The sequence below is a fragment of the Aedes albopictus genome, chromosome 1 (assembly GCF_035046485.1).
Source record: "Aedes albopictus strain Foshan chromosome 1, AalbF5, whole genome shotgun sequence".
In the NCBI taxonomy this organism is placed as follows: Eukaryota; Metazoa; Arthropoda; class Insecta; order Diptera; family Culicidae; genus Aedes; species Aedes albopictus.
Window position 1 is genome coordinate 168873366 of NC_085136.1, and position 26901 is coordinate 168900266.

The 26901-nt window shown below is 38.1% G+C and overlaps 1 protein-coding gene across 1 annotated transcript in view; it reads right to left on the reverse strand.

The window, feature by feature from the left end:
• Positions 1-26901, reverse strand: part of LOC109431109 (uncharacterized) — a 99301-nt gene that overhangs the window by 22670 nt on the left and 49730 nt on the right. The gene's annotated exons all lie outside the window — the stretch shown is intronic.

A 26901-nucleotide genomic window follows, 5' to 3' on the forward strand; every position in this document is an offset into this window, starting at 1 on the left:
AGATTTGAGTACAAAAATCAACAAAACAAGCAACAATGCCTATCAAGTTCAAAAACAGATCAAACTCCCACCAGCATACGCTATATCATTGCATAACAACAATCCAATCAGCCAATTTTCGATAAATCACAAATTGATCATCAACGCTATCTTGCACTCAGTGACTCATAGTTACAAGACATTATCGCCAAACGAGTTTGCTACATAGGTACTGAACCAGTTCGCGCTGGATTAGTAAAAATGAATCTCCTCGCACATATGTTACCTAGTTAGAACTCCCCCCAATCCTTCCCATAATAATGGGATCTCGTTGTTGTTAAGCGCTGTTTGTTGTTGATGTTCACCGGAGCGTGCTGAATTTAGCCTAACGCGATCATCCATCAGCCACCGGCCACCAGCCAATTAACTTCAGTTCAGCTCGTTCTGGTATCGTGAGCCCTCTGCCAACCGGCAAGCCAGCACACGGAAAGAATACATGTGCGTGCTAGGAACTGGAAGCGAACATACCCCCATTCCCCCATATCGAAAGCGTCTGACAGTGGTGTTTGTGAACGCTGCCGAACGAACGCAACTTCTGGTGACTTCTTCCCCTTGTTGTTTTGTTGTAGATAAATGAAAGTACCGAAAAATTATTTACTTCCAAAGTGAAACACGCGGCCATCGGACTACGACGACGACGACGATGACGGTCGAGTCGTGAAGCCGGTGATGTTATTGTTGACAAATTTACTTTATTTTTTACCATATCGCACTTTGTTCCCCGATGGGGTCATCTATCAACACAATTTGTAGCGCTCGGCTTTGCACCGGAATAGGGTGGTTCACATTCCCAAAGGCTTCATGATAGAACTGATAGAGAATGAAAAGATGTGCTCCTGTAGTGTATGATTGCAATGCATGATTCATCTTCAAATTACAACAGTTTGGCCTATGACATCATACCTGAGACCCTCGTGGAAGTGAAGACGTGCTCCGATCAGAAAGCATAGCAAAAACAATTGATAGCTACTTCAATATTTCGTCGTATACCAAAATAAACTTGATGGAAATGGTATGAAAACATGTTTCATGATGCTGCTGTATGGTTTTATGAGTCCGCGTCATAGTTCCATGACTCAGTGCCATGATGCTTGATAAATGAAAACAAGAGTTGAGTTGTCGTAACATCTTTGCCAATCATGACTTTTGTCACAAACAGGATAAACAATATTTATGATTACCATCGTTATCGTCATTTCATGACTTATAGTCATAATATCGTGAAGATATGATTTCATGACTTTTTCGCCATGAATTCGTAAACGGATTTTTTCGGTGTGTTTCAAATCATGATCAAAACCACCAAGAAAGTTTGTGTCATAAACAAAGCTGAACAGCAAGCAAATGATTCTAGGTGGAGCTGGTGAGCAATTTTAAGATGTTCCATTTCATGATGCAGATCACCTACAAAGTTTATGTCTTAAACAAAATTGTTCTGAAGTCTTAAAGTTCGCAAGTGGTGTAAAATTTGGTACGGGGTATGCAATTCCACTGCTGGCGCTATTTAGTATGTATATTTGATACAACACATTGACATGAACCAATGACATTTTCTCGGAAGACGTTTGATCACAAGTACATTTGGTTGAATGAATATTTAATCGAAAACCATTCTATAGAAGAGGAACCGTATGACGTTTAGTCGAATGAACGCTTAGTTCGAAAGGCATTCACTGATGAGACTCACACTCAAGTCTGACTCATCCCCACTAACATTTTTGCAGTATAAGAGCTTAAGATAGCTTTCTTCCATAAGCGTTTGCTCCATAAGCTGTTATGCAGTTACTTTTGTTAGTAGGGATATACAGCTCTTTAGGGAACCAGCTCGCGCAATTATAAATCATTTTCACATGCACGAGATTTTCATGCGAAATCACGCTCTCATGAGCACGGATGGGAAATGACAAAAAATGTCATGTTATTTGCAATTTTTTCCTGTCACTTCTAAGAAATGTTTATAAACAACATTATTAATTTTACATAACTAATCTCCATTATAGATTGGTGATGTAAACGGACAGAAATTTACACCGGAAGTGGTGAACATTGAAAATGTCATGACATTTTTTTTATGAAATTTCGTGACATTTCTCATCCTTGCTCACGAGTCAATCGTCGAAAATTTGTTTGTTTGTAAAACAAAGCCAAATCAATTTAAACGACATTAATCGTTATTGTTGCGTCATATAATCCTCAAAACTTTGCACCAAATCATAAGCACAACGAGAAACAAAGCCAGTGAATGACAGCATAAGTCAAATAATGTATTTTTTTTTTATTTCAGCGGCGAATTTTACAAACCAAGAATTCCACATAAAAATTTCAGTCATGAGATTTGAAAAATTGAGATTAAACAAAGTTTCGAATGGAAAATTATATTATGAGTTTCAGTATTACATGAAAGAACAGTCTAATTCCTTATGTTTACAAAATGGAAAAAGAAGAATTCAAACACAGTACGAAAGAACATGCTGTGCTTTAAAGAAGAAGAAATGAAAAATACAGCAGTTGGAATACAAAAAACTAATGAAATGATTAAACTTGAGCAGTCAATGTTTTAATGTAGAAGAAATTTCTTAAAAGACTGCAGCAATAGCAGCTAAATAGATAGGAAACTGAAAATACCACCGAAGTATGTTTGAAAGAAGGAGAAAATCTTTGTTGAAATAGCCTTTCAAACTTTCGTATAAATGTCTTTGAACCAAATATCCAAGAGCCTTTTGACATGTTTGCACTCATAATCATAACGTCCTAGAAGTTTTAGATCTTCAGTGACGTCATTAAGTTAGGTATATGGTTAAGCCGCAACGCACAGTGCTGCGAATGTATAGAACGGCAGGACAAAAATCATAACTAACGTACCATACATTTTTTCTTAATAGTGTCTTCGGTGAAGTTGTCAAACTTGATAAAAGCCTCAACTTGCATAAATGTCCTATGTATAATTGATTATCTCTTAAGTGTCTTAAGCGCCAATTTATATTAATCCAGCTGATTTTTTTTTTTCTAAATTGCAGTTTAGGCTACTCTATAAACATATCGATCATAATAAATAGGTAATTGCAAGTATGACTTATTTACCAAACTTTATTCCCACAAAAATTTTGTTTCTTAAAGGTCGTGCGTTTGTCCGTTTCTTGTACAGCTGCACACATTAAAAATGGAGTAATCGTTGAAGTTTGCCCTTGATTTCTTTGCAGAAATCATCAGTTTCATCTGAAAACTGGGGAACAATATAAACTGATACACTTTTCGTTTGAATGAATCAGAAAAGAAAATATCTTCGATTTTGGCTATAAATACACCAATTGGAAAAAGCTCGAATGCTAACAAATTAGCAAATAAAAGCAGCTGGAGTCACATTCAGTATTCAGCGGAAACTATAAATAAAACATGGTAAAAAATTCAGAGAGGTCTTATGAGGTCATTTTTTGTTTCATCTACAGTCAGGTTTTTTTTTACGCGGGGGATACGTACCGCGTAAAAAAAACTCAGTTCAAAATTCGAAAAACCGCGTAAAAAAGTCTCACCATTTCTCGACGAATCATGCAAAAAAAAGACGATGAAATTTTTTTTTATATGGAGTTTTCATTTACGCGGCCGCGTAAAACCGCGTAAAAAAAGAGACTGTATTTGAATTTTGGGGTCGTTTTTTTCTCTACGCCATATATTACTTACATGATCACATTATTTTATTTTCACAAATATCAAACATGTTATCATGCCATAAGAACAATTGATTATACTAATGTGTTGGGGACCATCCATTTTGATTTTTACTGAAAACTTAAACCTTTAATTAATAATGTTGAGCTAGGCCAAAGATGAATTTGTTTTGCAACATATTATTTTTCTATGGGCAACGAAAACACTGTTCAATAATCTTTTTGTATAATAAACGCGATCTCCAAGCTTCCAATGGACGAGCAACATACTTCAAGCAGGTATGAATAGCATGGCATATTAGATTAAACAAAATTTTGAAGTCTTTTTTTCATTTTTGTCTATGGGGCGCAACACTGTGCAACGTGGCGCTGGTGAAAATTTAAAATACAGAGTTTGGTGCATGTCTTAGGGATTGTTTGTTTATTATGTAAAGTCAAGTAATTTTAGAGATATTGCTTCTGGAGTTTTTCAAAGTATTCCTCTTGCTAGAAGGTTCAGTTTTGGCCAGTTCGAAGTTTTGGTCATAGTGTGGTATTCGGCCTGTTGCGATCTAAATCGGCATTAATTTATTTTTTACCTGCATATGCTGATTACAGCTATGAAAATCATAAATTTTGGTTAAAAACTGGAGGAAAAAAAACAGTTTTTTCTTAGAAAATCAGCTCCCATATGTCTATTATGGCCAGGGTGCTTCTAATTTGGCCACTTCCATAAAAAATACACGTGATTGGCCAAAAAAGAAATCAAAGTTGAGAATATGGCCAAAACTGATGCAGTGCTCCTATTTTGGCCAATGCCACTTTTAATGCAAAAATCAAGAATTAGCTTGATTTTTGCATTTTTCCTATAAAGTAAAGATTAAAACCATTCTTTTGACACATTGGTAGTTTCCCTAAGATTATTGACTATTTTTATAAAAATGATTTCCCTTAGACTGGCCAAAACCGGTGCCCGCCTTCTATAGATTTCACTTGGAGTTTCATAAGGGATCTCTCCTATTTATTACTTATGATCCTCCAGTCCAGACCAACATTCAGGTAAATCAGGTGTCCTAAGAAAGATTTTCCCTGGATTTTTTTTTTTCAGCAATTACGCTGAGTTTCTCCAGATATTCCTTCAAGGCTTTCTTAAGAAATTTTAGCAAGGACTCCTTCAGGAAGTCCTTCAGGAATACCTCTAAGAATCCCTCAGGAATGTATCCATTGATACATTCTCCAAGGATTCATTCAGGAAGATTCATTTGAAATTCGTCCTATAATACAAGGAATTCAACAGAAACTCAATTCACAGATTCCTTCAGGAAGTGCTGTAAGGATTCTTTTAGAAAGTGCTGTAAAGATTCCTTCCGAAATTTCTCTAAGGATTCCTAGGAATTTATCAATTGATTCCTTTGGGAATTCCTCTAACGAATTAATCAAAAACACCTCTAAGGATTCTATCAAAAATTCCTCCAAAGATTCTTTCTTGTGAATTTGCAACTCTTTATTCACAAACTTTTTCTTCTTCTTTATGGTTCTACGTCCTCGCAGGCCCGCCTCGCTGCAACTTAGTGTTCTTTGAGCACTTCCACAGTTATTATTAGAAGGGCTTTCTTTGTCTACCAGTGCATGAATTATGCATGTATATTGTGAGGCATGTACAATGATACACTATGCCCAGGGAGTCGAGAAAATTTTCCCGACCGGAACGGGAATCGAACCCGCCGTCTCCGGGTTGGCGATCCATAGCCTAAACCACTAGGCTAACTGGAGACCCTAACTCCATGGTTTACTTTCTTCAACTATTTCTTAGAGAACAAGGGGATTTTGGAGTAATCCAATAATTGCTTCAAGATATCCTGGATGTTTTAAAGATCAACTGCATTGAAATAACTGGAACGAGCTCACCAAATCACAATCTCTAGTACCTCGACATATCTCAGCTATCTTGTTCTCCACATTTCTCCAAAATGGTCCACCCTACACCCCTCTCGGTCATAAAGAGGCGTGTTGTTTTCTTCCTGTGTCAGCCTGCACGATGGCGTTGCATGGCCTAGCCGAGAATAACAGAACTTACTGGCTTCTAGCAGGCTGCTGGTCAGGTGGAGGATACGGTGTGGTACTGAGAGGCACGCTTTTTTGATACGGCTTGTGTGCGTTGCGTTTGCTGTTGCTGTTGCTGGTCGAAAAATTAACAACGCAATTGGCGACGACGACGGTGACCGCCGCCCCAGTACAGGCGAACTCTCCCGTATTCGGGGAGCCGCACCGCTTTCTACAAATATATCTTTATCATATTGACGGTTATAATAGAAATCAACTTATTTTAATTCGCCATGCGTCAGTCGCTCGGAGCTGTTGCAGCAGCGGCAAACCGCGACGATGAACTCCTCCTGTGGATGGACGGCGGTTTCGGCGGTTTACGATCGAACAACAACGTCGTTTTCTTAACTGTCCCCGAGACAGTGAGAGAGAATATTCGGATCGCGCGTGCATGTCGGCTATTTTTAGGCAAAATGATGATATTCATTGAACCGGCGACAACGAAGACGACGGCGTTCTGCAACACGGAAGCGTTTTCAAAAATGACACGCCTCGCGAAGTTTATGCACAGAATTGCTGGTCATTATTTGCAAATATACAGTAACAGTCAATAAATATGTAATGAAACATCTTTTGTAACATAAAACATGAGTTAAGTTAGAGATTGAATACAAGTTAATGTTTTTTTTTTTTTTTTTTTTTTTTTTTTTGAAGAGTGACCAGGTGAAGCTGCAGGACAGCTGATAGCAAAGCCTGGACCCTTTCCCAACTTTCCCCCTACTAGGACCAATACTCACGATGGACTAGACGATGTCGTCAACTTGAGCAAAGTGTGTAGTAATTAGCATTGGATCGTAGTAGTTTTTAAAAATACTGTTTTTAACTTTTCCCATCGCACTAGTGTTTTGATCGAATGGAAGCTCCAAAAATGATTTGATGATTGAACAATATTTCAATAATCGAAAATCTCCGAGGTCACTGGACAACATTCAGAGATAAAAAAAGGGTGTCTATGTCTATGTTAACGCCTTCAGAGTACTATTCTTAAGAAATATACAAAAAGCAAAAAGAAAAAAAAATGTGTCGTAGCTAATTTTTAAACATTTGATATTTCTGAAAATTATTCGAAGACAGCTACCAGAGCTAGCGTTTTTAGCCGATATGGGCAACTAGTTTTTCTGACAGCTTCCCCAAACAATATTCAAATAATATCCTCAATTATTTTATAATACATTCTGAAAATTATTTCAAGCTGATTACCAATAGTGTCAATAACCGATGTTAGTCATTGACAGCACCAGTATCATCCCCAAATAACTCTCATATTAGTGTTAGATAACACTTTTTGAGCTTCCATTCGATATTGTAAAGAAATTTGTCAAACCCTATTTGTCAAAATATAGTCAATAATGTATCAAATTGTGTTCCTAATTTCGCTAGTCGTCTTCTGCATATCTGTGATCATCTCAGTCCAAAGTAATATTATATCCATCGTAACCCTTTACATTGTCAACCGTCCTAACTAAATTCCTGCTTTTTTGATCAGTGAAATAATACCGTCTAAGATATAATAACAAAAAAGTCCAGTCAACTGATTTTTGTCAAAAATAAAAATGATAATGATTATTTGTCAACTTTTATAAATTCACAAAACCCATAAAAATAAGAAATACAAATATAAACTCCTATAAACAACAGTTTTATCTTTACCTAATCAGTCCATAATTTTCTAATTGTAATGAATCTAATTTGTAAGGCTGTAAGTCAACTTATCCTAGCGTCACCTGTCCTGTGTACTTTCGATTTCAAGTAATGAATGATGAGTGTAACGCAGAGGCCTCCCCTACCCACTCTTGCGTTACGTTAAATTTAACAATAATTGTTAAATTTAAATTTAACAATTATTGTTAAATTTGAGAAAATTCAATGGATACAAAGATTAGGTCTATGCAAGCTGAATTATAACTTGTTTTGAACTTGTGATAAATGCACAACGGATACTCCTTTGGTTCCCATTAGCACTTACGGCCGATTCCTTCATCTGCGCTCAACTCGTAAACCAGATATATCTAGCTCAAAGTCCAAGCGGTGGTGAATAAACTGGCACTAAAGTGCTAATGGGTTAAGCCCTCCCATCGCGTCAAGATTGAATATCCAGGGGGAGGGGAATACAAGTTAATGTTGGACCTTTTATCCTTTTTTGACAAAAATGAATAACAGAATATTATGGGTAGATAAATCGAAGAAGTAAAAATCATTTACTACTATCACAATACTGTTGAACTATCAATACAACTATCACAACCATGTATCATGAGATTTCATCAGTCGTGATCGACGCATGCTTTGAGATTCATTAATAGCTCTTAGGACAAAATCAATATGTCATCGCTATTATTCTTATCCCAGTTATCATCACTAGACTCATAAACCACAAAAGATAATCTTGTTATCACTATTGCACTGTATGTTGCTTGTCACACGTACTACTGATATATGCTAATACAGGTGCAGTGCAGTGCAATTTCAGGATTGTTATCAACATTCAGTGAGGGTCAAATGACAAACGTTGACCACGCAAAAGCAATTCAAACCAATCAAGGCAATGTCAACAGCATTTAAAAGCAGAAATCGTATCACCCTGAAACAAACAATGAAACACGAAGCTCTGACTGCTTGATTTTTTGTTATACGCCTCGCCTGCTAGTGCAACATATGGACCCTCATTTGGGGCCAAACTTAGTGACGTTCATCTGGTAGTGAGTGTCACAATTTATGCGTCCAAGTGACGGTAACGTGAGGCTCAAATGACAAACAGCGATCATCAAAACAGAATCACATCACGACAAAGTAACTCAAACTAAGCCTCGTTCAAGGCAGGATTAGCAATCCCCGAAAGTAGCGATTGCCACTTCTTCTTGAAACACACGATGAAACAGGAAGCTCTGACTGCCAACCTAGAAGCAAAATGATTCAAGCGATTCATCGAAGAAAAACAAATATGAAGACCCTAATTAAATGATCATTCAGTAAACTTTTGAAGCCTTTATTATCATGATTAACAAGTACAGTGTATCAAACAATTGTCCGTACAGTAAATTTTTTGTCAAAATAATTTTTCATTCAAATGTTAATAACTTTTTTATGCGTCGATCAAAACCGCTCAAATTTTGACCAATCATGAATCATATATTAAAGCTTCATTAGTAAAATTTTGAGCGAGATCGAATAAGTTTTCTGAAAGTTATAGAACTTTTAGTAAAACTTATAAGACTTTTGAACACATTTTTAAAACATTATATCTCAATATGTACTCAATGAAATTTTTTCAATATTTTTAGTGTTACATCTTAGACCTAAGGCTTTCATATGTAGCCATGTTTGGTGTTTTATATTTACTACAAAAAATATGAAAAATGTACGTATGTAGTTGACGATGTTTCAAAATTTACCATATTTTGCACATATAATCTGCCAAACGTTTTCCACCAATAAAAGTGCATTAACTGAACGAAAAATCCATAGGACCTACTCTTCATATGTAGTTTAGTAGGTCCTGTATAAAAATATATCATTAGGAGAGTTTAAAAAAGTTAAAAACACTTGGCACTTATATTGATCAAAATATGATAAATTTCCAAATGACACTCTGAACATATACAGATTTTTCATATTTTTTGTATTGAATATAAAACCTTAAACGGAGCTGCATATGAAAGTGTTAGGTATAAGCTATAACACGAAAAATATTGGAAAAGTTTCATCAAGTACATATTGAGATATAATGATTTAAAAATGTATTCAAAAAAATTATAAGTTTTACTAAAAGTTCTATAACTTTCAGAAAACTTATTCGGTCTCGCTCAAAATTTTACCAATGGAGCTTTAACATATGGGTTATAATTGGTCAGAATTTCAGCGTTTTTGATTGACGTATAAAAAAGTTATAATCATTTAAATGAAAAATTATTTTGACCAAAAAATTGCTGTACGGACAATTGTTTGATACACTGTAGGTATACCGAATTCGATAAGGCAAACACAAAACTCAAAATTTTACCACTCAGTTCAGTATCTGCCGATTGGATCGACACTGTACCTGTTCGGACGTATCAATCTGCTACGTGAATAATCGGAGAAATTGTTGTTAGTCCCCACGGCTCAGTCAGTGGATTTTCTCACCTCCCACCGCGATACACTACGATTTGAACTCCGACAACAACCGGCAACTCATGGTTTGTTCATCGAATTCCGAAGCCGACTAGCCAAGACGGTATTGCATATTCACGCCGCCGCTAGTTAGCAATGGAAATTTCCCTTCATCCTTGAATGACAAACAGTTCAGCTCTGTGCTGGCACTTTGGACACAGAAAACATTGATTCAGTAATATTATTACTGCAGGCGCGAAAAGTGAAGATTAGAATATTTGATTAAGGTTGAACAAACTTCTTCGTCGCGGCTTGTGGGTTGAGCTCTGTTGTGGGCTGATCGGTCCGGTTGAATAAATCGGAAACCGGCTTACAAATAGGCTTTTTACGAGTTGGCAAGAGCGATATCGCGAATTTTGGTTCAATTTGAGAAAAAAGAATTGAGAAGAGTAGAGCCCAGTCGAATTCTCAATGCTTTTTCAACAACTCATCAACATGAACATCACAACTTCTAAATCACAAGGTAATTTTGCTCATTTCTACATTTCGTTTATTTTTACAGATGATAAACATCAAAATCTACGTACCGGTCCTGACCTCGACAATATTAGATATCGTTAGCAAACCATTCTCGAAGCGTAAATTGCCCTACATTTTTCACAACTCGTAGTACACAGTTCATGTGCCAAAATATTTTCGGAAGGTAATATGTTCAACATAAATACCTTCTTGTCTCTATTTTTAAAACCGGCAGCGTGTCATCAGTGGAAGTTCCAACTCCGATCGGGGCTTAACTACATTGTCCCAAGCAGTATGATTGACGCCAATTTTTTTCGTTCGTTCGTTCGTTCTTTTTGATCGGTGAAAATCCATTAATAGAGCAAACACCTACCGTTAGTTACTCACTAAAAATCCCTAGCTCATACGATATGCGACCGTATTCACTAGCCGCGGCAGTAACAATAATGGTTTTCAAAGTTTGCATAACACTTGGAGCACGTTCGTTGCAACGTGTGGTTATCATACCATCACACGCTGCTAATAGACACATGTCATGTATCCTGATATTTTTGACAACTCGAAAATACCGACTTGATGGGGGGAAAACTATAACTGCTGTGTCACGGCTAGTGGCCAGTGGGTTAAACTGAGAGGATCCAAATTACACAATCCAATGAAAGAGGAGTAACGCGGAAGCGGGCCTCGCTCAGTGCTTCTGTGTTTTAGAATTTTATGAGATAATTGACAACATCCGAACTATCTGCGAAATCAATACTTCAAGTTCTACAAGGGATTAATAAGAAGCATACACTCATGATACAGTGATAGACATTCGTTTAGCCGAGGCTAAAAAAATTTCAAAAAAGTGCCAGGAAACTCATACAAAAGATTTTATGATAAAACTTTTTTATCGTAGTGATAGTATATCTAGTACTGTTTTATAAAAATGTGATACATCACACTTACATATACACTGAAACAAAAACGAGGGTAAACCCCCTTCAAATGTCATTTTTTGCCTAGACATTCGTTTAGCCGAATTCTACAATTTTTAGAATTCCATAATAAAAAACTATCAAATTTCGAGAAATATCCAACAAAGTCATTTTGAATGGTGATCTGCATTAGAGATCGACTTGTAAATCATGAATTAGATCGTTTTTGGAAGTGTTGCCATATAAATTTTGCATGCATCTCATATAAATATGTCATAATATTTTAAATGTTTCCCAATTGAGATTTGATGTAGTTATTTTTATCGAAAGTGTTTCAAAAGAATCTAATGAATGTTTCTTGACCAGAGCAAGTTGAAAATTTATGAAAAACAACGTTTTTAACAGAAAAAATAACGTAAACCATCAAAAAATCACGTATTTAAGTATTGTTTTGATGAAATATGATGGTTTCACTTGCATAAATCACAGCGTTTACTACTATTACGTCTTCTAATAGCTCCCAATATCTTCTAGACTGTATTCTGGCTGAAATAATATACATTGGACGGCTCATATTTTGAGAAATGGCACCGAAAGCATTCAAATTTCTAGCATGACCTACTTGTTTCATTATTTAGACATTCTTTTCAAATAAATTATGTTAAAAATGAATGTGGTTCACAACTAACACTCATTTTTAATATATTTCTACAGATTGTATGAAATAAGCCAATTATTTGACCAAATCTTGCATTTTTGTATGAGCATTTGCTTTTGAATAAACAGGGTACAAAAAATCTGACACTTCTTGCAGTTCCTTCACTTTGCAGTCTTCTCACTCATTTAGTAATGGTAGTATCAAACAGGTATACTCCACAGACATTAGGGCACGTCCTTTTTTCAACGCAGAACTATTTATTTTAGCTTTTATCAATCCCATTTTAAAGTTTAACCAACCAAAAACCAATTATTTTTTTCATGACATTTTATGCAATAATTTGAACATTTCTTACAATAATTCTGTGCCATATTTTCAAAACTGCTAATCTAGCTTACGTTTGAGTGTTTACAGAAATCAGTTTTCTTAAATAAATTTGTTTATCATCGCTTCTCCTTATCGGGTCATTTTTTTATAATTTCACAAATAAATAAACTTTTAAGATCAAATATCTTGCTAACACGTCATAAACTTAATGCCTTGGAGTATTTCCTCGAAATATACTCACGAAATTGCACAAAATCTATTGAAGACCAATTTTTCATTTACCTCGGCTAAACGAATGTCTAGGCAAAAAATGACATTTGAAGGGTTTTTACCCTCGGTTTTGTTTCAGTGTATATGTAAGTTTATTGTATCACATTTTTATAAAACTGTACTAGATACTAGATACTATCACTACGATAAAAAAGTTTTATCATAAAATCTTTTGTATGAGTTTCCTGATACTTTTTTTGTTCTCGGCTAAACGAATGTCTATCACTGTAGAGTACTTCACCAATGGTTAGTACTGACATGCTTTTTTTCAGACGGTAGTAAAAAATATCCTGTGATTCAGTCACTTCTTATGTTTTCATATCCCATCAGATTTCAATTCCTCTAGATGACACATTCTAAAGAGAAAATAAAACATATGTATCTAATTTTTAGTTCTGAATCCCCCTGGAATGCCCCTGAAAGCCCCAGGAATCACCTGGAACGCCCCAAAACTCCCTGAAGCTACCTGAAGTATGCCATGAGGCCTCTAGAACACCCTTGGAACGCCCCGAAACCTCCTAAAACACTCCTGAAATATCTTGAAACTCCAAAACTGCTCCTGAAACTCTCTTTAGCCCACTGTAACATCCATGAAACCCATGAAACTCCTTGGAACGCTCATGGATTCCACCTGAAACGTTCCTGAAGCACACTGGAACACCTCTGAAACCCTCTTTGGAACGCCCCTGAAAAACCGAGAATGCCCCTGAAATCACCCGGAATTCCTCCGAAACCCTCTGGTCTGGAACTTTCCTCATACTTCCTCGAACATCCCTGGAACCTCCTGAAATCCCCTGGAACTTTACTGATTCTGAAACCCTGGAACACCTCTAGAAATCCTTGGTACGTTCCTAAAAATCCCTTTGATCTCCTGAAACCCCTTGGAAGACATTGATATCCCATGGAGCCTCAAGGAACGCTCCAAAAACCCAATGGAACACATCTGGAGCCTCCTGAGACCTTCTGGAACACGCATGGAACGCCCCTGAAATCCCATGAAACTCGCTGGAACGCAACTGAACCCCCTGAAATCCTCTGGAACACGCCTGTATTCTCGAAACATTCGGTAATTTGAACTGCTACCGAAATTGAAACAACTGAATTCGGTATTCAGTTTAAGCGTGTATAAAAACAAACGATTTTAAGCTCCAAAAGGTAAAGGTATCTTACCCTGAACTTCTGAAACAATTCTCTGGGGAACATTTTTTTTTTTAGTTTTTATTTATGTGTATTTTAACCTCTGGGGAACACCTAGAAACAGTGGCTTCTCGTAACCTCACTTTTTACCTGTTCAACGAACTCAAAACTTGCATTTGCGGAGAATTCAGGATCATAATCAAATTCATAATAGACGGAAACAGTTATTCTCGTCATTTTCTACCAATTACAAGCCAATTTGTTAAAAAAAAAACAAGAATCTAATCGTTGAACAGGAAGATTTGAGGCTAGGGAATCGCCACTGCCTGGAAAATTCTTGGAACAGTTCCAGTAGCTATCCTTAGAACAACTCGGGAGAATATATGTCAAATTTGTGCTTCCTTCAAAGAGTGAAAACGCTCACAGGAAGCATTGAACTTGTCCGTATCTTAAGAAAAAAAATATTTTTTCGTAGGGATTCCGGAAAGAACTCTGGGAGCAACCCTGGGAAAATCTCTAAAAAAAACAGAATGATCACTGCAATAAATCTTGGGAACAACTACGAGAAAAAGCCTTCGGAAGAACTATGGAAGAAACCTCGGACAAAAAAAAAACTAGAGAAAAATCGGAATGACATCCAGGAAGCCCCAGAAAATAGCCAGAAGGAACCACAAGTCCCGGGAGAAAGGAATCTCCTAGAAGTTAGAAATCTCAGGTGACAAGAGAAATTCGAAGAAAATCTTGAAGAAATATCCCGGAATAAAAACTGCTGTAGAAATCCTGGGAGATAGCTCTGAAAGAAAGTTCTAGAAGAAAGTTTGAAGAAATTACAAAAAGAACAATCTTCTTAGGAACGCTAAGATCAATACAGCTAAACCTTTAAAAAAAATCCTGCAGAAATTCTTAAACAAAGAAATTTTATAAGGAACTCTAGTAGAAATCCCAATAATAACTTCTGTGATAAATCCGAGAGAAATCGTGCGAAAAACTTCTGGGGGAATCCCGGAGTGAACCACCGGAAGAGGAATCACGAGAGAAACTCTAAGAGAAAATGTGCGTTAACACCCTGAGAGAAACTCATAAAGAGTTGTCGTGATAAATCCATCTCTGGGTTAAACGCAGGAGAAACTCCGGGGCAATCTCAGGATGGACTCTGGGAACAATACCGGGAAAGATTCTGAAATAAATTCTAGAAAGAAGTTCTACAGAATCCTAATGGTGAATGTCAGGAAAAACTGGTCGGAATTAAGGACTCCTGGAAGAAGTATCCTTGAGAAGGGATTGGGGATATTTTCGGAACAAGGAATCATTGGGAAGAGGTTGAATGGGGAATCCCGGAAAGAATTATTCAAATCTTGAAAAAATGCCGGTAGGAATTCGGAAACATCTCCACGAGGAATTGAAGACTGAACACTGAGGAAAATGCCGTAAAACAATCGGAAGGAGCGCTGTGAGAATCTCCGAGGATTTTCCAGAGAGAAATTATGACGTAATTTCTTAAGAATCCCTTTATCGGAATCGTCAAATAGTCGGAAACATGTACTTGATTCAGATGATTCTTCTTGATATCCTAGCACGATTTTGCAAAATCCTTCTTGATTTTCAAAGTTAAATAAATCATCGGAAGAAATCATCACCTTCTTCACAAAATTACAAGCTTCCAGCAAAAATCTACAGCATTAGAGAAAAAAATGTTTTGGACCATTCTCTACTACAGATCATGCTCGAAAGAAGTAAACACTACACACTCGAAAACTTATTTTTTATTTGTTGATATAAATGTTGTTAAATCTGTGAACTTTATTAGATATCAAAACACGATGGTTGTCACTAACAATCATAACCTTTTTCATGACAAGAAGCCATGATTGCGTAAGTAACGCGTTTTGCGAAGCAATTTTCATATTCAGAATTAAATTATCATGATGCTTACTCGTTTTATCATGAGTCATGAAATCATAACGCTGAGTGATGAAATAATGAGTCTGATTTTTGTAGACATGACTTCGAGCCATGAATCAAAATAGCGGTTTTTGGCGACGCTAAACTTTACGCAATGCAAGCCCATCCGCAATGTCAATCTCAGTCAAGGCTCAGACAATGAGATATGAAAATGTAGTTTATTTTCATATTTTCTGAATTTAAAACGGTAAACTATCAAAAAAATACTCAAGCGTTTTTTTTTGTGTACAAGATAAAGAGATGGAGCCGAGAATCAAAACTTTCTAGCAACATTGAAAGTTTTCATTTGTTTTCTGATGAAATTATTGATTTGTTCTCGGAAACAGCAAATAAGCATTGTTTTAGGTTAAAATTTAGACAAAACTGCTGGAAAACGGAGCAGCTAAAGATCGTCCAGTACATTACGTTAGCTTGGTCAGTCCTACCTGTCGTTGCCATACCGATTTCTGACAAGCAGCAGGCTTATAACCCACGTGATGCTCTTGAACTTGGATTTGATAAATAAAAAGAAAATCGAGTTAAGTACGGTTCCTTTGAATTCCACTAAGAATTTGCATCCTTTGACAGATACGTATTTCAACCTCAACTGTAAGGTCGTCTTCAGTGTCTTGTACTTGACTCGACTCCTTGAGTCGAGTCCTTGTACTTGAGTCGAGTCAAGTACAAGACACTGAAGACGACCTTACAGTTGAGGTCGAAATACGTATCTGTCAAAGGATGCAAATTCTTAGTGGAATTCAAAGGAACCGTACTTAACTCGATTTTCTTTTTATTTACAGATATTCCCCTAACAAGCCCAGGTTAATCATCATCATTGGATTTGATGTTAAGGTTAAATATCGTATAATACCAACATGGCAGCATGGGTGCTGACTTGAATCCCTACTTACGTTTTCAAGAACACGCATTAAGAAAATATGAATGCGTGTGATGTGGATGATCTGTCTCTTAATGCAAATGAGCAAGGCCAGGATAAACAAATGCAGCGTTGTACGATTAATCGTTCATCAGATTTGTGGCCATGTTTGTGCCTCTAAGGTTTGTTTGCAAAATTGATATGTACATATAGGATTTCTTGATATTTCACTTAAAGCTGCTGAAAGCTGCCTTGAAAACTGAGCCTTCAAACACTCGATAATGTTAACATTTTGTATTAAAAATTTACTAGACATGAATCATAAATAACAATATCAATAATCATAAATCATTCTTCTTCTTCTTCTTTATGGTTCTACGTCCCCACCGGGGCTTGGCCTGCCTCACTTCAACTTAGTGTTCTTTGAGCACTGCCACAGTTATTAATTGAAGGGCTTTTTTGCCTGCCATTGCATGAATCTGAATATTGTGAGGCAGCCACAATGATACACTATGCCCAGGGAGTCGAGAAAATTTTCCCGACCGGAACAGGAATCGAACCTGCCGTCTCCGGATTGGCGATCCATAGCCTTAACCATTAGGCTAACTGGAGACCCCAATCATGAATCATATCATGTTCTTCATACTTGAGTCATATTTGAATTATGCTCATGTTTTCATCGTTGCCGTTCATTACGTTACGACAAAATGAGTCATGATATCATGACATAAAAATAAACAAATTTTTCTTGAAATCGTGATTCATTTTGCCAGTTTTGGCTACCAGATTTTGTTCCCGTGTACAGGTGGAAACCTGTAGTTTTGTACTCCATGGTAGTTCGATTAAACTGGAATAGCTTTAAAATGTCTTAAAGATTGCGAGAAGTATACGTTTCTCGGAAAGTTGTGCAATGTTGTGATTCGTTGCGAAAACTGTTATATTTACAGTTATAGAATTAACGTACTGAGTTTCATGACAGTTTGGACAGTATTTACTATTATTAACTGAGTGATTCCAGACAGACATGTTTCCTTTGGGGGTCAACAACAGTATAATCTTGATACGCGAGCAACCGCGTCACATTTGCATTTATACGTGAAGCACAATATAAACTTATGATTCGCCAAAGAAATAACTCCTGTTTCACAGCCCACTGCATCTGCAGCGGCGCACAGTTTGGTATGAACGCAATTTGCAAATTCAAATTATCCCTCCAACAACTGGAGCCGGTTCCACCACGCGGCAATTACCGGTTTTGGGAACTCTCCATCACGGTTGTTGGTTGATACCCTAGCAGCTAGCGACGACTGCACTATAATTGTATAAATCGCTACCAAACCAATTCGAAAAATGCAGCCACTATGTGCGAAAGGCGCCCACTCTCCGACCGACTGCAGTAGACACTACGTGTTGTAGTAGTTAGTAGAGGAACAATATGTCGGAAAATGTGCTTTGCTCCGCGAGGCCAATGAGCCGCGAGCTCTATCAGTCTGTCTATCGGTCGGACGGTCTGGTTCACACTCTCCTCTCCTCTCGGGTGGCTGTGCTAGAATGAATGTAGTGTATGTACCGAACTAGGTAGGTACCTACCTACTGGGTGCAACATCGCAAAACTTTCACCTTCATACGCGATCATAGCGTTCCTCGCCCGCCGCATTACTAAGCAACGACTGCGATGGCGACGACTACAAAAGTGGTAGTGGAGCAGCTATTAGCGTTGAGGGTGTTTTTCGGACTTTGCCATCGATAGCTTCGTAGTACATGTTCGGTGAAAGGATAATGGCACCTCCGATGCGATGGCGATACACTATGGGAGGAGAGTGGTACACCTGATTTCCTAGCTTTTAGTATTATAAACAACGTGGAAGCTAGTTCACATGGTGTGATATACGTGTTAACATTATTTTGTAACAAAGATTCATTTAATGCTCTGTTACCAAAAAAAAAACATAAATGCTAGACAAGCTTGCCGGGGTACGATCTTCACGAAATCCAGCCAATTTGTATGTTTTGCGGATGACATGGATATTATTGCTAGGACATTTGGAACGGTGGCAGAACAGTACACCCGCCTGAAACGTGAAGCAGCAAAGGTCGGACTGGTGGTGAATGCGGCTAAGACAAAGTACATGCTGGTAGGTGGGACTGAGCGAGACAGGACAAGCCTTGGCAGCAATGTTACGATAGACGGGGATACTTTCGAGGTGGTAGAAGAATTCGTCTACCTTGGTTCCTTGCTAACGGCTGACAATAACGTGAGCCGTGAAATACGAAGGCGCATCATCAGTGGAAGTCGTGCCTATTATGGGCTCCAGAAGAAACTGCGGTCAAAAAAGATTCACCCCCGCACCAAATGTACCATGTACAAGACGTTAATAAGACCGGTGGTTCTCTACGGGCACGAGACGTGGACGATGCTCGAGGAGGACATGCAAGCACTCGGAGTTTTCGAGCGACGGGTGCTAAGGACGATCTTCGGCGGCGTGCAGGAGAACGGTGTGTGGCGGAGAAGGATGAACCACGAGCTCGCTGCACTTTATGGCGAACCCAGCATCCAGAAGGTAGCCAAAGCCGGAAGGATACGGTGGGCAGGGCATGTTGCAAGAATGCCGGCAAGCATGGGAAAACTCATTCGCTCACCCGAATGCCGGCGATGCAAACTAGCAAAAAGAACGCCAACAACCCAATACTGAGTGAGAGCACGGCGCACTAAGAACGAACGCAGCACGAACGGCTCGCCACCGACGCCAACGAAGCGAATCAGGAGAGAAATAAATAGAGAGCGAAATGAATCAGCTTGCATCGGTGTATACGAAAAGAACGTTTGCTCTCTCAACTACCGAGTGGCATTCAGCTGATTGAATCAAAACGCACTCACTGATTCAATTCCCAGTACTGAATGCTTCCACTGAACGCTAAATGAACGTTCCAAAACGAATGCTCTCGCACCCGACTCAGAACGCAAACATTCGTTCAATATTGGTTCGTTCGGCTTCGGCACTCAGATTCGGTAGCGATTCATTCGGCCGCCGTTGCTTGCGTCGCCCGGTGCTCGGCGATTGGAAGGAATGGGCAATGAAAGTAGAAAGGTTTTGCTTGGCTGGGGGAGAAGCACACTCGCATCAGATTGTGCGTGGATGTGAGTGAGGGATACGCAATAAATTAATGATTTTTTTCCCATCCTTGAATGCCGGACAACAACCCTGCAAAGTTGGTGTTTGCTAACCATCCGGTTGGTACAAAAAGGCGTGGAGCGCAGAGAGCACGATGGGCGGACCAGGTGGAGCGTGATCTGGCGAGTGTTGGGCGTGACCGACGTTGGAGAGCTGCAGCTGCAAATCGAGTATTATGGCGGCAAATTGTTGATTCAGTATTATCATGAATTTGATGTTAACTAAATAAATGAATGAATGCTAGACAAGCTTGGAGGATTTTTGATTATCGCTCTGATTTGTATACAGAACGTCCTGAGTTTAATCTCTGGTCTGTCCCTTTCCTCTTGCTTAGTATCTTGCTCTTTCTACAACTCAATATGTTCATGAACTTGCGCAGACGCTGCTGCATGTATGGTCTGCCGTGGGCAAGTGACTCTGTAACCGCATTAAACATCATGCTAAAGATACCATAGCTTTTACTTCATTCTCAGGAAAATTTATCAATTTTCAATAGCATAATCTATACAAAAACTTTATGAAATTTTTCGATTTAAGAAACGCAAAAATGCAAACACCATTCATGCGGTTTAATTTCATTCATAAATTGATCAGTTTGTTATTGCTATTATCTCTAGCAATCCTTTATGGCTTATTCCCTGAGTTTTACCAGGCACTTTTCTTGGAATTTCCCTTAAGGATTGTGGTACATCAGTTCCTCCAGACATTGCTCTTGGAGTTTTCTTTCTGAAGTGCCTCATGTGCATTCTTCGTACATTTTTCACCGAATTTCTTTTGGCGTTCCTCCTGGTATTCTTCCAAGCGTTTCTCTTCGAGGTCATCTGGAGAGTCCTTTTGAAGTTCTTTGAAGTATTTGTTTCAAAGTTTCTCAGAAATTCTCTTCGACATCCCTCTTTTATTTTGTGAGTCTGGAGTTCTTTTACTGGAATTCCATCAAGGAATCTTTCCACACTTAGTCAAGGGATTCAATGTAGAGTTCTTCCACGAAAGCATCCTGAAAGTCTTTTCCAAGGATTGTCTCTGGAGTTGATCCACGTATTCTACGTATTCGCTTCGAAGTTTAGCTAAAAAAAACACTGGTCGGAAGAAGCGGAAGGCGACAAAATGGAGCTGCTGTGTCGTTCTTAAGAAAAACGGAAGTTCTACCAGTCGCGTCTTGTCTACCAGAAGCTCAACGCACTCCACAATGGCTTCGTGCCGCGAGTCGAAATTTGCATGGATATGAATGAGAGCATGTTGATAGACGGACGTGAGATGATCGAAAGGTGAAAGCAGCACTTTGATAAGCACTTCAATGCCGTGGAGAACGTAGGTATGAAACACCTCGGCAACGGAGAAAACGACTACGCCAGTGTAGAAGAGAACCGGCGTTTCAAGGAATGTCAGGGGAATTCAGATGGGTTCTAGGTGGTTTCAGGGGCAATCCAGAGTGTTTTGAAGGATTTCAAGCAAGCTTGCTATTCAATGAAAACATTCGCCAACGAAGAGTTTCACCCTCTTTCGGTTTGCCAAAACAACCTACCGTACGAATTGCACACGATCAGACTCGATGCAAATCAGTATTATTGTTTTTTTTTTCGCCATTAAACAGTTGCATTTCTTGTCATCGCTTTCGATGATGTCGGTGAGCACATCGCCAAGCATAGTCGGCTAGAAACTTTTATTGGTATATGCGAAAGTTGCATCTGTGGACATGTCGAGCCTTCGTGCCGTAGCCTCTACAACCAACCCATTCGATGAGGTTCGGCTGCTCAGGCGCGCGAGTGGCAGCACTGTTAGATGTGTACCAAATCGTATGGGAGTTACATCACGCTCGTTTTGTCACCTCTTTGCATCTGATCATCGATTAGCAGTGCACAGTTCAATCGCAAGCGGTTAGAACATAATTGATAATGGCCCTATATGTGATAATAATGCGTGACAATATTCTGTCGGACAATTTATTCCACGCTAGTATCGTTTACATTGCCGCTAAAAATTTAGCTGCTAAATCTGGGACAATAAATTGTCCGACTGTGTTGGTACCAAACTATCGTAATGTAAACACTTCCCTATCTGCCAATAAAATTGGCATGATGGCATAATTAGCTGACAATTCGTCTAGCAGACCGTTTACATGATGCTAATTGTGTCGGACAATCTAATATCCTTATTATTGTCCACTAGTTTTAGCACCGAATTCAGAAGCTTCTGATTTTATCATGCTAATTTTATTGTCTGCGAAAAAGTGTTTACATTGCGCTAAATTGGCGCCAATACTGCTCGAAAATGAATTATCGCGCTGAATTAGCAAATATGTAAACGGGCCATAAGTTATGATGAGCACTCGTGAGGTAAAAATTTACAGCAGGGGCAGAGGACTTCAGGAGAGTCAGGGACGTTCCAGGTTGTTTCAGGAAGCAAGAGGGTTCGGAATGCTCCCGCGATGACGCAGGGGATTTCAGGCCTTTCAGGAGGTTTCAGAGGTGTTGCAGCGATCTCATGGGGTTTCAAATGCATTCCTGGAACCTTTCGGGGTGTTCCAGGGGGTTGCAAAAACTTTAAGGCGTTTCAAAAGTCTTCAAGGTTGTTTCAAGGGATTTCAGGAGCCCCCAAGGATTCCAGGGGTGTTCCTGGAGTCTTATGTGTGTACAGGGGCGTTCTAGGGTGTCTCAGAGGTGTTCTAGCGATGCTCCAGGGGTATCAGAAGGCCGGCTCCATAGGCACGTTATCCTCCATTTTGGGGATTTGTGCCATCCCGAGCAGAAAAGAATTAGAAAACAATTGCAAGTTTTACTATTCAAAAAGAATTACTGAATGGTAAAATTTGTCATTGGTTTGTTTGAAATAAGTGACAAATGGGCAAAAATAATAACTGACGTTGTTCTATGAAATAGCTGAAGAATGTCAAATTTTGACAATGGCAAACTGCCGTTCTAAGCATATCTGTACCATGTTCAAAAATGTGCAACTGAGAAAACTGCGATTAAAGTTAATAACGTATTTTTCTAAGTGACCAACAAGACAGTACCACAATGGCACACGCAGCCGTATTTCTATTAAAATGGATTATATCTGAAGTGGAATCAGTGAAGTTTCCTTTCTTTAACGCAAATAAAAACATTTCATTTTTGAATAAATACTTCCCAGCGGGACAGTTATGCTGTGAAACACAACGCAATTTTGAAATTTCTACGCTTGCTTTTCGCAGTTTTTGACTGTATTTCTTGTAGTGGGACAGATATGCTTGGAAATGCAACAATGGGACAATATGGCTTGGTATTTTTTTTCGAAATTTCAGAACACACTAAGGACTTTTACAAGTTTACATAAAAGTACACATACAATTATACTGATAGAAGGAAAAAAGTGAAAAATGCTGAAAATCAACATGGGACAGATATGCTTAGAACGGCAGCAAACCAAGCACAAAAAAAATTAAGGTTGAGAATTGCAAAATATACCATTATTGAGTTATTGAAAACAGAACAATATCAAAATTAGTTATTCGCCTGACAACTAAAAATACGATCAAAAGTTACCGTTAGAATAACCAAAATTTTGTCATTTTGTTGTTCTTGATAAGTTCCAAACTGCGATGGTTCATCAAACTCGTAACAGGTCAACAATATCTCACCAATTGCAAAATTTGTTATGATAGCAAAATAAGACATTCAGTAGTTTTTCTTCCAAATTTGATAAATGACAAGCGAACGGCATATTTTGATATGATATCATATCATGCTATTCACATGTTGTTTTAAGCTCTTTATGAAGAACTCATGAATGACAAAATTGGGGTCAAATTGATCTCTGGTCGAAATATAGTAGTATAGTTTGTATGCATACTTAGGGTGGGGCGGGGCAAGATGGGTCACCTAAGGATGGACCACCATAACTTTGTAAATACAAATCGTATTGGTTTGTATTCGTTCGCTACTCTTTATTACACTAGTTAGCTATGTTAAAACTCGATAAAAAGTTCAATAAATACAAAATATGATATTAAACAAGCAGTTTTAAAAAGTGATCGATTTTGCGCCGTGAAAAAAGTGCGGGGCAAGATGGGTCACCTTTTAAGTAATTCACATTTTCTCAACGAAAAACGTCAAAATATAAGATTTGTTCCGCATGCATATACGCTCCATATCCATACTGAGTAAACAAGAGCTACTAGTAAACATTTTATAAATTTATTTGGAATATAAAAAACTTTACGATTTGAGTGATCCTAAGGCGACTTGGAAATCGATGTTTTCACTAAAAAATTATCATAATTTTATGTTATAATTTTGAGCGTTCATTCCGCTTGATTGAAGTCATTTATGAGATAGTCTTGTAATAAAAAATAATTATCTTTTGAATGCTCCAAAAATATGTTCAAAATTGAAGGTGACCCATCTTGCCCCGCGGCCGTTTATATGGAGATTATATGGAATGTATCGCATAAGAAAAATGGCTAAAAAACATTTTATTTCCAATGAGAGTGAATAATTTTTCAATCAATGCCCCAAACTTTTGTATATTCATGCTGGTCATCTAACAAAATTATTAACATAATCAAAACATAAGTAATGCGCCCAAAAATGGCACTGACCCATCTTGCCCCGCGACCCATCTTGCCCTGCCCCACCCTACAAGTATCGTGCAGTAGTAATCAAATACGATACGATATGTGTAAGTTAACTTTTTGAATAATGATTCGTCTTAATAAGTGATCAATTCTGACCTTGTTTTGCGGTACCTGAAATCACATGAAACATCTTGATATGTCTTGAAACATCTCGGCAAAGACCTTAAACGCCACTGAAACTTCCCGGAAATGTTCTGAAACGCCTTGCAACCTCACTGAAACATCCCAGAAACCACTTTAAAAGGTTTCTGGTATCTCCGCGGAACCCACTATGAAACCCCATTGAAACCGCCCTGAGATCCCATGAAACCATTCAAAACCACATAAAACACCTTGCAACGCCTTGATAACCCTGTTTAAACCTTTTGCCACTCTCATGGAAGCCCACAGAAATTCCTCGAAAACTTCTCAGATGCCGCTTGAAACGCTTTGAAACATCTTGATACGTCTTGATCTTAAAAGTCCACTAAAACATCCCTGACACGTCCGGAAAGCACCCGAAATCTCCTAAAGCGCCATGTTGAAATGAAATGATACCCCTTGAAATTTCATTGGAAGACCCCTAAAATCCTATAAATGTCATGAAACGCCTGTCCAAAAATTCGCGAATTACCATTGTGTTCCGGTTAAAGATTTCCAAGAGCTCAGCTCCATGACAGTTAAGATGACCAAGAATATCCCAAAAATATGAAGTAATACCAATTTATCTCTACAAATGTCCACTAAGCATGGTTGATTAAGTAGCATTACATTGAAAATAACTCGTAAAAATATCCTGTTTATGGTTGATCATCAATGTTTCAGTTTGTAGCTAATGCAACTACTGTAACGGCTGTAGATGCTAAGGACTGAATTCCTGCAGTGCACAATCTTAACGAGCCAAGCTGTTCCAAACAAGGTATATCTATTACATTTCAATGTGTATAATCAATTGATTAGTTATTTTCGTTATGCACACTGTTCGATAAATTATCAATATGCTTATCACTCAAAATCAGTCAACAATGAGGTCATTTAAATTTTACTCTGTTGACGAACGAAAAGACAAACCTTTCCTAATTGAAACGACCAATGAACGGACGTGTTTTCCTGCATGTCATAATATATTACCGTGGAGCCCCGCTAATCTGGACCAGGCGAGTGGTGAAGTTTGAGCACAGCAATCGACGGGCGTTTTTTTCTCTTTCAAAGAAAAACTACTGTATGCAGATAAATACTAATGTTGTTCCAATGAACTTTCAATCTTTTGTGCAATCCACAATTTATTACAGTAAAACCTCCATGAGTCGATATTGAAGGGACCATCGACTCAAGGAAATATCGAGTAGTGGAACTAAAATCCTTTGGGAAGCTTTTTTGGGGGACCATCATAGTAACCCAGAAATTATTTTTCAGTATGGAAAAAATTACCTCCATGAGTCGATATCGAGTCAAGGAACATCGACTCATGGAGGTGCGACTGTAATTTTATGTTGTCTGAATGACATTACTATTCCTGAAATGTATTTTCTTCATATAATTTAACATATGGAAGTAACAGAGTTTATAACCTTTTTTATTAATGACATTTTTAGCCCTAGGCTGAGTTCATGTTTTTCGAAGTTATTGCTCAAAGCAAGCAAATCACAAGGGTTGCACGGTGTTTTATAATCACACAATGTCGTCCGTTTAGTCAATGTTGTTCGAACTCTCACTTCCCTCATAGGTAGAGAGGAGGAGAGCTTATCTAATCGCGTGCTAGTAAATACGAGAATGTAAAATCGCGGCCCCAGCAGCTGAGGACAGCCGACGAGGACAACAACCACTCAACACCGCTAGGAGCGGACGGAGTTAGATTTTGTTTTGCGCCCGTGTGGTTGAAAGTGCAAAACACACTTCCTTCTTCCTCTTTCTGAGCGCAACATCTCTCTTGGTCGGCGGTCATAACATATACACAGTATCACCTTTCACCCGAGCGGAACGTCAACAACGAACGATGGAATCGCTGAGTTTGCGATTATTAGCGATATTTAGCGGAGCAGTCAAATGTCGAACCGGGCGGCGATGCATGCTTTCTAATTATCTGCGGTTCGTTTGGTACTGTGGTGGTAAGTAGATCGATGGAACTGCAAATTTGAAAAATTGCGTCGTATACAGCTGTTGTTGTTGATCGCTGTTATTTTTAATCTCGGGAAGATTATTCTTACTTCGATGTAGAGGCTAGTGACATAATCAGTTAGTCAAATAGTTGATTAGGACTGACATGCTGCTTTTATGTAATACTGTAACTTTTATTAGCAAATTGTTATTCTAGTATTTTTGAGCATGAGCATGTCGAAAGCCCTGACTATTTTTAAACGAAATCAAGTCGAAATCCCAGATTCGTATTTCATTAAAAAAAATCTTTAAAATGCATGCAATGTAGACTCGAAAATGGCATGTATTGGTCCATTAGTAAAATAGGAAAAAGCATGGAACGAGCTCACCAATATATAGTAAAATATCGTTGTTTTACAAAAAAAGTAAAAACAAACTAAATTTCATGATTTTTTTTATCTTTCACTCAATAAACTTTAAAATCTATGCATTGTATATAAGAATTACGTTTTCCTCGAT